Here is a 13,144-nt window from a genome sequence, read left to right on the forward strand (position 1 = left end):
TCTTCTGTGAAATCAGACCAGGCAAACTAGACTTTGTTCTACACATGCGTCTTCTGTGCCTATGACCTTGTTATCAGTTCAATGCTTTTCCGTCCATTGGATCATTTTAGGTAGGTATTAACCACTACATATTGGGAATACCTCAAAAGATCTGCCATTTTAGAGATACTCCGAGGGTGGTTTCACACTGGGACGCAGGAAAGGGGAATTCCTGCAGCCAAAGGGCTCCCCTTCTGGACAGAACCGAACAGCGCTGGACAGACCCCATTGACTATAATTGAGTCCATCCACTTTCCATCCCAGCTGCCTGGCATTTGGACGAAAGAAAAAGCACTGTATACCATGCTTTTTCTTCTGGTATTTTCAGCCAGATCTAAAACAGAACCTCCAGCCAGAGGTTCCGATGCAGATGTGTAACCGGCCTAACTCAGGTGTCTAGCAATCACAATTTGGTCCTTGTCAGATCCCTATACTTGCATATTTTTTCTGCTCCAACACATCAATTTCAAAACCTGACTGATCACTTGCTGCCTAATACATCCCACGCCTTGACAGGTGCCAACATTATTCACTTCACCTGTCAATGTTATGGCTGACAAGTCTGTTCATCTGAAAACTGATTGCCATGTACAGAGTGTACCTATCTAAAATATGAAACTAGTAGATTCAAGTAATTTTATACTAATATCATTTTCTGCATCTCTAATTTGTGGGCGATGAACTGGAAGTAGGCCAGTGTTTTTGTAAAAACAGAAACCATTTTCTAATTGACCAGAAGGCAACTGACTGAAATGATTCAGAGGAAGTTCCTCATGTTCACAGCCTGTCAAGCTATGTTTATTTCTAGTGCATGACTCTCTGTAACCGGTGGATGTGTGTCTGTAAAAAGGAGTACATTTAAAACATCTCTTAAATATTATTCTACAGTTTCTTAGGATGCCTTTACACTTGGAAGACCTGTTGGGTGCAGATGCCCAACAGGTCGTCCCAGCGATAACGTTCCTGTGCTTTTACACAGGAACGATCATTGCTAGTGAATGGAGGCATAGCGAGCCGCGAATTGTTCTGGCCCGCCCCCATTCGCAATAAACAGGCAGCCGTTCATTAATGAAGAATTGCCTGTTTCCACGGGCCGATCCATCGGTTAGTTTTCTGCATGCATAAGCTGCATGACAAGCAAAAAGAAATTGTCATCCGTTGTTCAGGCGGAGCATGCATTAATGCTCAACGGCAGTAAGATGTTCATTAAAAACTCAGGGACCGGATGGATCCAATTGTAGAAGACTTTTTTAGAAATAATCTTGACCAATGATGACAGCATGTTATGTTTTTATCATCATTGTGTAGCAAAGGTAGTTTTTAGTCTTGTTAATAATTTGTGTGAACTGGGGGGTTATACATGTAAGAAAGTGTTGAAAATTGACTTGTTGAGCATAGGTTTCTGTTCATATTCTAATTGATTACAAATTCTCTGTCTATACGTGATACTATATTGGTAGCTCTACCTAAGGACCACTTTGGATATCTCTTTTTGGGAAGTTTACAACACACATTAGTAGCTTCATGTATGTATGCCACTTGGTTTTTTTTTTTGGTTCTCATACATCTTCCTGGGGGTACGAGATGTTTTCCTCTCCCTCACGCATTCTATTATCACTATTACTTCCCTTAAAACGGTTTTCCAGGAAGAATACTATTGCTGACCTATCCTTAGGATAGGTCATCAATAGTTGATTGGACCCCAACCAATCATCTGAGCGGGCGCATGCTGTCAGTGCTGCAAATACAAAGAGGTCTGAGCAGAAGCAGTGGAAGTCTCCACGTTGACCTCTGTATAATGGCCGGCGCTTGTAACTGCAGGCGTGGCTCTCATTGAAATCAACTTTTTTGAAAAAAAGTGTCGGCCAGTGCACAGAGGTCGGCTTGCAGATTTCCGCTGCGACCTCTGTGTATTTGTGTCACTGACAGCATGCACTTACTCAGCTGATCAGTCGGGGCCCTAAATGACAGACCCCAGATGATCAACTACTGATGACCTATCCTAAGGATAGGTCATCAATAGTATTCTGCCTGGAAAGCCCCTTTAAGGTTGGCATCCAAAAAAACTACATTTTGTTATTGAGAGACATGCTTCAAAGTTTCCAAACCAAGCCCAGAGAGGTTTTGTGTCCATTTTTTAGTTTTCTAGCTTCCCAGTGGAAATGTTTGTAGACTTAGATAAAATCCAATGGAGAATCATGGCTGTTGACTAATTTTAAAAAGCAGTCTTGAATGTAAATTTGTAGAAAGTTGCTTATTTCAGAAGGCTAAATGAGAGACAAACACTGCCGATTAGAGATGGAAATGAAAACCATCAATACTATGAAAGTAAAGCATGAAATATGTCATTACAATGTAATTTTAACTTGAGGAAACCAGCATTATTGAGAAAACAAGATTCTCAATTTGCACATATTCTTCATGAAATTCTAATGATTTCTGAAAAACAAAACCGTGAATAGTAATGGCATGTTGCATGAATTTCCGGAAAATTGTCCAGTGATGCTTAAATTGTCTTAAGTTTTGAATTACAGTGTAACGGTTATGTGACTGTCTGCTTGAAGACAAAGCAGTCTTGTGCTTTCCTCCAGTGTTTGTATATACTGTCTCATATTTTTGGCGGTCAATTTCAATTGACACTTTATAAGACATTTTGCCTGAACTAAAATGCTTATGTCTGGAAAGATCACAGCACAGATTTATAATATAAATGCTACATTTTGTACATGTCATCTCTGTACTTTATATTTCACAAAGATAAAACTAATCTCCATCTTGGCGTGTATGCACGCTTAATACGCACCAAGATAGCACATGCTATATTTTTTTTGCACAAGTAATATGTGCGTGAAAAAGTTGCAGATGCAATTGGCCCAATAGAAATCAGTGGGCTATTGGCATCCCTTGTAATGCACAATGACAATACACCCAGGTGTGGTGACCTTAGGCCCCATGTCCATGGGAGGGTCGGATTTCGTGCAGGGAATTCCGCATGAAATTCAGCCCTGCCCGCGGCCAGGGAGCCCTATTTACCTGTTTTCCTCGGCAGCAGCGTCCACATGGATTGCTTTGCTGTACTGTGCATAGTCATCACGGCTTGCCTTCGGACATGCACAGTACAGGTTGTTTTTTTTGTTTTTTTTAATCTCTTACTTTCCCCCGGACCCACAGAATGTTCGCAGTGTCAGCTACGGGTGTGCCGTGGAATATAAGCCACAGTGCTTAGCCAATCACAGGCAGAACTCAGCTGTCATTCAATGACAGCTGAGAGCTGCCTCTGATTGGCCACAGCTCTCAGCCAATCAGAGGCAGTGCTTTCTGGAGGCGGGGATTTTTCAATCCCCAGCCTCCAGAACATAGAAGACAACTGCTGGGGCCAGAGAGAAGAGCTCACTCTTCTAGGTGAGTTAATCTTTTTTTTTTTTACTTTTTTTTTACAGCTAGCCATGATTTTCAGGAAAGGGCTTATTTTCAAGCCCTTCCCTGAAAATCATTGGTGTGGTGTCAGCCTTCATGCCATTGCTTTCAATGGGGCTGCAGCCACGTCGCCCACATTGAAAGCAATGGGATAGCATCGTGGAGCTCTGCCACAGCTGTGACAGGGCATTCCTTTAACCCCGCGGGGACCGACTGTCTCAGCTGTGTCGGGGGAGCTCAATGTACTCCCTATGTTTTCAATGGGGCTGCCACTGGCCCCATTGAATACAATGGGCGATATCGCAGATTCTTCTTTGCGAAGCGAGATTACAGTGAAAACATCGCAAATGAGAATGAAACCATTGAAAATCATTGGTTTCATTATCATGCATTTTCACTTACTCTCGCATCGCAAGGATATTGTATCACCAGTGGGTGTTCACCCTAAACGTTACTTTCATATTCAACCTTGCAATTCTAAATGAATTTCTACTAAGTATTCAAGCAAAGAAAATACCTTTTTTCACGAAAAAATTCAAATGTTATTTCGCTACAATCTTATTTTTAGTAGACGAAAATCTAATAGAAATGCGTGAACTTTTCAAACATTGTGAACAAAGAAAAATTAGATTCAGAGAAATTCTTTTCAATAAATGTATCCAAGGTATAATTATGTCTTTTGTGCCAACAATAGAATTAATGAGGATCTAACTAATAGTATCTTGTGACAAATAACTATTCTGCTCCTTATATTTCTAGCAGTCGACCGCATTATATACACATTGCTGACAGAAATGGTCTTGTATGTCTAATTATTTGCTGTCACATGTATATATTGTTATTACTGTTTGGCTTTGGTGATTGAACAACAGCACAATACGTAAGGTATACATACAATTATGTTATTGATAGCATAAAATAAGGTGTTTTTTTTTGTTTTACTATTGATTTTATTAAAATATCTACTAAATGCTTGGATTACGTATTCATTTGCTTGCTTTATAAAGAACAGCCTCATTTAGTTCTGCAGTATAGTTTTAATGTTTTTCCATGTACAACTATGCTCATACTAGCATGTATGCTAGACCCTAATGTGTTTCCCTCCGTTTGGGAATAGCTGTAGAGAATCCACTTGGTGGTGTGTATACCATGTACCCTTACCACACAAAATTCTTAATTGCAAATATTGATAGAAAATCTCCTTTAGGAGTTTATAACTTGTCTGTAGCTGTTCAAAGAAGCGGAGAATATCCTTATCAAACAGCTTGTCCAAAGATTCGAGGTCTGAAGATTTGGAATTTTTTGTTTAAGGATTGACAATTTAGAATTTTTAGTCTTGAATGAAATACATCTTTTCTTGAACACAATATCCCTCCAGATTTGCTGTCCATCCTGCGACATTTCAATGTGAACTGAGATTGTTGCAGTCATACCCTGTGCACAAACAGTAGATCTCTTAGGCTGGCTCCACACGGCTCCACATTTTTCCATCCCTGCTCCCCTCACCTGATGGCCTGTCACACTCTGGAAGTCTCCTCTGCAGATTGCAGCCATGTTCTTGTAGTGTTATTCCTTGTCTGATGCTCATCAGGCACCATCTTGAGAGGGGGATCTTTAACTTTCAATCAATCCCATGATGCATCAGCATAACATTGGCTAAGGCTATACTGTTTTTTTTAATGATTTTTTACCTGCTGGGGGGAACAATTTAATTATAATTACTTTCTATATTCACCAAAATAAGCTGCAAACCATACATATACAGTCATGAGGATGATTGTGATCTCCTCCATTATAACAGTTTGACAGGAGTTGTGTGATCACCAGTAACTGTGATATTACTGCCCACATCCCCCTCTAGGCTGTTTTGGTGGTAGATCCATGTAACAGCCTCACACATACTGAGAATTTGACTAGAAAATGAATCCATAACCCCAAGTAGATCTCAGCTGGTCAGAACTGAGATCACATGACCATCTGAGGAGGAATAGGCTGGGAGTTTCACATAGAAATAACTAACTAACTAAAGTAACATTAGCTCACTTATATATACTGGGGGATAGCTGCATAGTGAATGAATAAAAAAAAATCACAGAAGTGGCCCTCTAACAGCTTCTGAACCAGTATTGTACATAAAACAGAGTACCCTGAGCAAAATATTAATCTTATTATTTCATGCCATGTGTGAAGTTATCTTCCTTTTACTCCAGTAACTTCATCTGTGTTTTAAGTTGGCCCCAATTCACCTCAATTGATTCTCAAATAGATGGGCCAAAAATATAACAAAGTATGGAAAGGCCTTCTGGGTCCATGTGTACCTTTATCTGTCTTTTATTACTTTCTTGCTTGCTTTGGGAATATTGATGGGTAAAAGTTAACATATTAATTCAGATAACTTGTATAAATACACCTCAGAAAAAGAATCAATCACATTTTTTTTTATCCACTTAGAGATGTCACTGGTGCTCTTCTTGGGGGCCAATATGCATTGGGGTATAAAATGTTTAAGCCCAACCAACATCTCATATGTTTTTGGCCTCTCTGATAGTTCACACTAAGGGGTTAATTAATATTTTAAGTATCAATGACGACAAAGTTTCCATTTAATATTACAAGATAAAAGTCGAAAGAAAAATCAGCATCATGAGCGACCTCTCTCTGGCCATATGTCAAAACCTTGCGCTCCGCTCCTGACGTATGCTGAGAGTAAATACTGAGGAAGAGGCTTGGTAGCCTCAAAATGTGTATATATGCTGGTTATATAATAAACAGATAAGCTAAGCAAGTTTCCCTTGTATACTCATATATATCCTCAGGTTGCACCTTATTTCCAATTTTTTCGCCTTTCGCTGGTACCTTTCTCCACACATTCACCCTGAAAGTTGTGACGCTTATTTGGGGTTGGCTGCACTTGTTATACAACCTGAAGACTTCAAAAAGAACTTTTTCCTATTAAAGGGGTTGTCTCGCGAAAGCAAGTGGGTCTATACACTTCTGTATGGCCATATTAATGCACTTTGTAATATACATCGTGCATTAAATATGAGCCATACAGAAGTTATTCACTTACCTGCTCCGTTGCTAGCGTCCCCGTTGCCATGGTTCCGTCTAACTTCGGTGTCTTCTTGCTTTTTTAGACGCGCTTGCGCAGATGCATCTTCTCCCTTCGGCTGGTCTTGGAAGCATCGGCGTTTTGGCTCCGCCCCTTGTACGCATCATCGCGTAGCTCCGCCCCATGACGTGTGCCGGTTCCAGCCTCCCGATTGGCTGGAATCGGCACGTGATGGGGGCGGAGTTTCACGATGATGCGTACAAGGGGCGGAGCCAAAACGCCGATGCTTCCAAGACCAGCCGAAGGGAGAAGATGCATCTGCGCAAGCGCGTCTAAAAAAGCAAGAAGACACCGAAGTTAGACGGAACCATGGCAACGGGGACGCCAGCAACGGAGCAGGTAAGTGAATAACTTCTGTATGGCTCATATTTAATGCACGATGTATATTACAAAGTGCATTAATATGGCCATACAGAAGTGTATAACCCCACTTGCTGCCGCGAGACAACCCCTTTAAGGACATAGTCTACACACCCTCACTAAGAAAATAGTCTATATGTCCCTCTTTTTGGGTTGCTGCTCCACCTTTTACTATTTCTGTCCATTTAATATTACAAATATATCTGAAATACAAATGTAATAAGCACCAAACAACTGTTTATTTTACATGCCAAGCATTCATTCTGCACACTATGCAATAAAAAGGAAATAATGTAAGGGCAGACTGGCTGGGCATGTGGTCTTTCTTCGTGTTCAATATTCTGGGTTTCTTTGTTTGTTTTCTAAAAAAGAAAAAGAGATCCAAGCATCCATCCAGTGCAACATATTATCCCGCACTTCTGGCTGGGACTTATAACAACTTATTTTGGTAGAGGAATACATAGGCATCCAGGCACTTTCCCTACAAAGAGGGCTGCAAGAGAAATGTAGCAATACATGGCAGACATGCAGGTGAATGTTCATCCATTCTAATAGAAAGATATCTTCGCACTCAACTATGTGTCAGTTGTATAGGCTCATAGAGGAGGTTCTTGAGTCTTGACACGGTATATGGACAGCGGTTCTCAGTAAATTATGTACAGCTGACTAGGAAGTACTCAATAAATGCTAATTTTCTTTATGTTTCAAAGGTATTTATTGAAAGAATTTTAACATTGGCAACAAGTCTGCCGCAGGTGCCCCACGCAGGAGGAGGTAGATATTGGTACATGACAGGTAATAGTTATAGCAGTGAAAATAGTAATAACCATATGAAAATAACAGGAAAGCTCCTAACCAATATCATTGCTAATAGCAGGGTATTGGAATGTTCTTGTGTTTGATTAAAAGGATCATACGTCTAGCTTGGCTTTTATATAGAAAGTGGGGGTACTCTCTACCCATCGGAGGCTCTGTGTTATAAGTTATGTCTATATTTAGAGTTGGAGGGAATAGTGAAAATTCAGGATATTAGTACGAGAAATGCATGGCTCCCTTTTTCGAATTGGATCATCTGTCCTGGTTTATGAAAATCAGTTTTTCCTGTAGAAATCTCTTATTGACATGGGCCAATAATGGGTCAAAGGGTAGTTGTGGTTTTCGCCATTGTTGGGCTATGTAAATGCGAGCTGCCATAGTTATAAATTGTGGAAGTTTAAAAGGCGCTTTGCAAATAGTTTTGTAGGATTATTGCCTAGTAAAGGCCCTTTTACATGCATTGATTATCGCTTAAAATTCGGCCAAACAAATGAAAAGGAGCAATAATTGTTATATGTAAACGCGGGCATCGTGCACTTTTTGTTTGAACGTAGGATTTAACTTCACATAAAATCCATCATTCAGCCGCTGAAAGACTGAGCAAATACATTTCATTTGAATGCATTTCGCTCATCTTTCAATAGACTGCAGGATGTTCTCCACGTGGCATGTTTACATTAAAACAAGGAGAACAATGCAATCTGCCCACAGCTGTTTGCACAGCTGGGCGTGCATTTAAACATACACTGGGCTCTGCAAAGAACGGGTCCTTTTACATGCAATTAAAGATGACAAAGTGTTAATAGCCATGAACACTTTATGCAAATAGATTGTTTAATCTTTCATTCATTTGAAAGATTATCTTTGCGTTTAAAAAAGCCTTAACAAGGTAAAACGTCAAGACCCCGGGATGTTTCTGTTACAGAGGCTATAAGATGAGCGACCTTTCTCCAAAAGGCTTGCACTGTAGGGCAGGACTACCAGATAGGTTTTTGGGAAATAGGGCCCTTGCAATTTCTTAAAGCATAGGTCAGAGACCTCAGGACAGATGGTGTATATCCAAGTAGGTACTAGGTAAGCTGTTTGGAGTACTTTTAGGGAGGTTTCTGTTAGCAAGACCTGCCAGATATTATTACTAAATGTCTTACTATTATGACACCATCGTTCTATGGTTAAGGATGAATTGAAATCATTTTCACATTGAATGATATGGGGCAGTTTGTTAGTTTGTGGTGTACCATTTAGAATTCTATAAAGTTGTGAGAGGGTCTCTGGGTATATTGGGAAGTATTTACACATTGCATCTAATGGGTTTAACTCAACTTTACAACCTGATGATATAAGACCTAATCAAAAGTAAAAAAGTGGATTGTTCTCCACTACACCTCTGAAGGGGTTGAAATTGGTTTGTAAAAAAGGATAATGAGTTCAGCTTACCATGTGATAGAATGTTGTGCAGGAGTGAGCTTAGGTTGTTTAATCCTTGAGGGAAAGCTGGGTTAGAAAGGAGTGGGGTAAGTGGACTAATCATCTTTATAAAGTGTATCAATGTCACCATAAAAATGACATTGGTTTATATTCCCAGTGAACATCAAAGGCGTATGACCCAACCAAGACAGAAAGCTACTGCACACTGATGAGAGGCAAAACACCAAACCAGTCTGTCTGTGCATGGTTCTTTTTTTCTCCTGGAGAAGACTCTGACTTTGACTTATGTTCCCAATCATTGTTACAAGGCTTGTTAAAAGGTATGACACTGACTTGCAGGAATGCTGCTGTCCAATAGGTGGTTCTGTAAAGGTATTGTTACTTCTTTCCAGTTGCATACATTTTCCAAAGCAGCATGAATGGCCTTACAAGTCTCCTCACACCTTTCTAGGTGTTCTCCCTAAGGAGAAACTATACCCTTCCAAACCCAAATCATAGGCTTCTTACTCAGCCAACCCAGCAACCTACTACACACTGATGAGAGGCAAAACCCCGAAAGTCTGTCTGTGAAGGGTGCTCTTTTCCTTTTGGAGAATACTCTGGCTTTGGCTTACATTGGAAGTCATGGTTAAAAGGCTTGTTAAAAGGTTGGACATTGACTTGCAGGAATACTGCTGTCTAATAGGTGGCGCTGTAGAGGCATTGTTCCATCTTGCATGGAAGTGCAAAAGCAGTTTAAGATGTTAGACAAAATATTCCAAGTGATAAAGGAGCAGCAAAGGTTTGGCAGTAGTCTATAATTGCATACGTAAAGCAATACCAAGATCTAAAGTTATTCTCCGTAATTAACTTTAGATCTTGGTACAACCCTTTCAAGAGTCCACGCAGAGATGTAGAGGGGAGCAAGTGCAAGAACACCTAGGCAGCAATTCAGAGGCCTCCCCCATTCTCAGGCATGGACAGGGGTGTCTTTATTGCAAAACGTTTCCTGAAAAAGAAGTACAGACAGAGGAGAGCCAATAAGCGCTCATTCACATGAGCGTATTTGCGCTACATGACCTATCTTGGTGTGCATTTACACACCGCATGTGTAAATGAACATGACATGTGCAGAAAACCTGTCTATTCACCGCGCATATGCACGCAAAATCAATGTAATTTTGTGCATATTTTTTGTGTGCACAAATAGCCAATGCATTTGGTCTGTATAGGTAAAAGCCGTTATTTAAAGACCCACTGAACTGTGCCAGGAGAGATTTAAGCCAGAATTCCATCTCTTTAGCCGTTTGCTGTTGAGATATGGGCTAAAACTATTGTTATTCAATTAGTATATTTGTTATTGAAAGGATGAAAAACTGAAGATTCACAAAGTGAACACTATGTTAGCCCCTGACGGAATACAGCTGTGTTGTGATAAACCAGAAATTAAGGCAAATTGATGTAAGTATTGTGTATGGTTGGAGAATGCCTAGTTTATATGCTTAATCTTATGGTGCCACCATCTGGCCAGAAAAAAAATTGGTTAGTGGATAGTGAAAAACGTTTCTTACTGTGCAATTTTTATTCATTTTTAAAGAAATATTGAGATCACAAGTTTTGTAAAGAATTAAGGAGCAAAACACACAATAGTTATTTTATTTGGCATGTTTACAAAATGGGTTGCAGGTGCAGAATAGAACGCCAGTTATGGAATAGCTCTACACTATTCCAGCAGAGCAAACAATGCCTTACTGAATGTACAATAAAGAATAACGTGACAACAACATAGAACAGTATTAGGCTGGTCTCGTGTGACCGAGTTTGAATTGCCGAATCCGTGACAGAATTTCCATGCACATTCAAAAAAATAGAACATTCGCATGTCCGATCATGTGATTGCGACTTCCACTCGCGGAAAGAAAATCGCAGTATGTTCTATTTTTGGGTGGAATCCTCGCGGAAGGCTTCCGTTGAAGCCAATAGAAGCTGTCCGACCAGCAGCCCTTCCGCAATTTGCATTCCAGCAATCCATCCAGACCCTTCGCAATACACATAAAGCAAGGTACGCATGGACGCAGGCTGGATTGGATTCCGCATGTGGAATTTGACCCACTCCTGTGAGACAGGCCTCATTTGGATACAATACAAACCGTTTACTAACATTTAATTAAGGCTATTACTCAGTCCATACCCTATGAATGGGGTGTCCTCAATATTCAGCATGCAAAATTGCACTATTACAATTAATTGTTTACCCTGGCCACGAATAAAAAGCTCTAGAAGTCCTGTTTCCAAATAGAAGTCTACTGTGAAGCAACTAAGGGTTCTTTTACACGGAGCAAAAAAATTGTTTGAACGAGCGAACAATACTTTAAGATGCACTTTGTTTTCACATGCAGATACTCTTAAATTTTTTGGTCAATTACTTGATTTTTGGACTTTCGGGGGGCTGTACCAGAGAATGGGAATTACTAATAATTGCTTTTTACATGCAACAACTTGCGAACGACTCAACAATTATTTTTAAGTCTGAATAAAAGGGATGAACGGTAAGCAAACACATTATCGTTCTTAGTTCAATTATTGGCCATGTTTACACTGAACGATTAACCCCTTAATGACCAGCCCATAGTGTTTTTACGTCCTCCCGAAGTGGGCTTTATTCTCTGAGGACGTAAAAACATGTGTCCTGCAGAAAACAGATATTTTTGGTATAACTTACCGTAAAATCTCTTTCTCGTCGCGTTCATTGGGGGCCACAGCCTAGACCATGGGATATAGCCACTGCCCTAGGAGGCGACACTAAGCAAAAAAGAGTTAGCTCCTCCCCACCTGGCTATATCCCCCCTGCAGGCACTCAGCTAATTAGTCTGTCTGCAAGCAGTAGGAAGCCAGTGGGAGTAAAATTATACATATTATGTTTTATACATACCAAAAAACAAACTTTTGGCACAATTTTCTGCCAAACCATGACCGAAGAACAGAAAGTTCCAGCAACCGCCTAAATAAACAAGGGGTGGGTGCTGTGGCCCCCAATGAACGCGACGAGAAAGAGATTTTACGGTAAGTTATACCAAAAATATCTGTTTCTCGTCCGTATCATTGGGGGCCACAGCCTAGACCATGGGACGTCCACAAGCAGTCCCGAAAACAATATATTGGGTGGGCATTCAAAGTTTGTCTGTGCGGTCAACGACCGCCGCCTGCAAGATCTTCCGGCCAAGAGCGGCGTCAGATGATGCAGCTGTGTGGACCTTATAAAATTTTGAGAACGTATGTAAGGAAGTCCAGGTGGCTGCCTTACACACCTGAAGGGCTGAGGCTCCGTGACGGACTGCCCAGGAAGCCCCTACCGCCCGTGTGGAGTGGGCCGTAACCCGAAATGGCGGCGAGCGCCCTGAGGTGCGATACGTCTCTGTTATCAGGGACCTTATCCATTTGGATAGGGTGATTTTTGAGGCTGCCAAGCCCCTTCGGGTCCCCTCCAGAATAACGAAGAGGGTGTCGGTCCTACGAAACTCCTTTGTTCTTTTCACATAGATCCTCAGCGCCCTTACTACGTCCAGGTGGTGCAGCATTTTTTCCTTTTTGTGTACTGGATCTGGACAAAAAGAAGGCAAGACAATTTCTTCATTAATATGAAACTGCGATACCACCTTTGGTAGAAACTCGGGTGATGGCCTCAGCACCACTTTGTCCTGGTGGAAGGTCATATATGGCGTCTGTATAGACAAAGCCGCCAGCTCCGAGACCCTACGGATTGACGTGATGGCGACGAGGAATACCACCTTCCAGGTCAGTAGTCGCATAGAAATTTCCTTCAGCGGCTCAAACGGCTGGCCCGTCATAGTGTCCAACACGAGATTAAGGTCCCAAGTTTGGACCGGGGGTTTAAACGGGGGTGTCGTATGGGCGACTCCTTGCAGGAATGTACGTACTGCCATCCTATTTGCGATTGGCTTTTGGAACAGTACCGTTAATGCCGACACCTGT

Source organism: Eleutherodactylus coqui, chromosome 1 (genome assembly GCF_035609145.1).
Source record: "Eleutherodactylus coqui strain aEleCoq1 chromosome 1, aEleCoq1.hap1, whole genome shotgun sequence".
Lineage (NCBI taxonomy): Eukaryota > Metazoa > Chordata > Amphibia > Anura > Eleutherodactylidae > Eleutherodactylus > Eleutherodactylus coqui.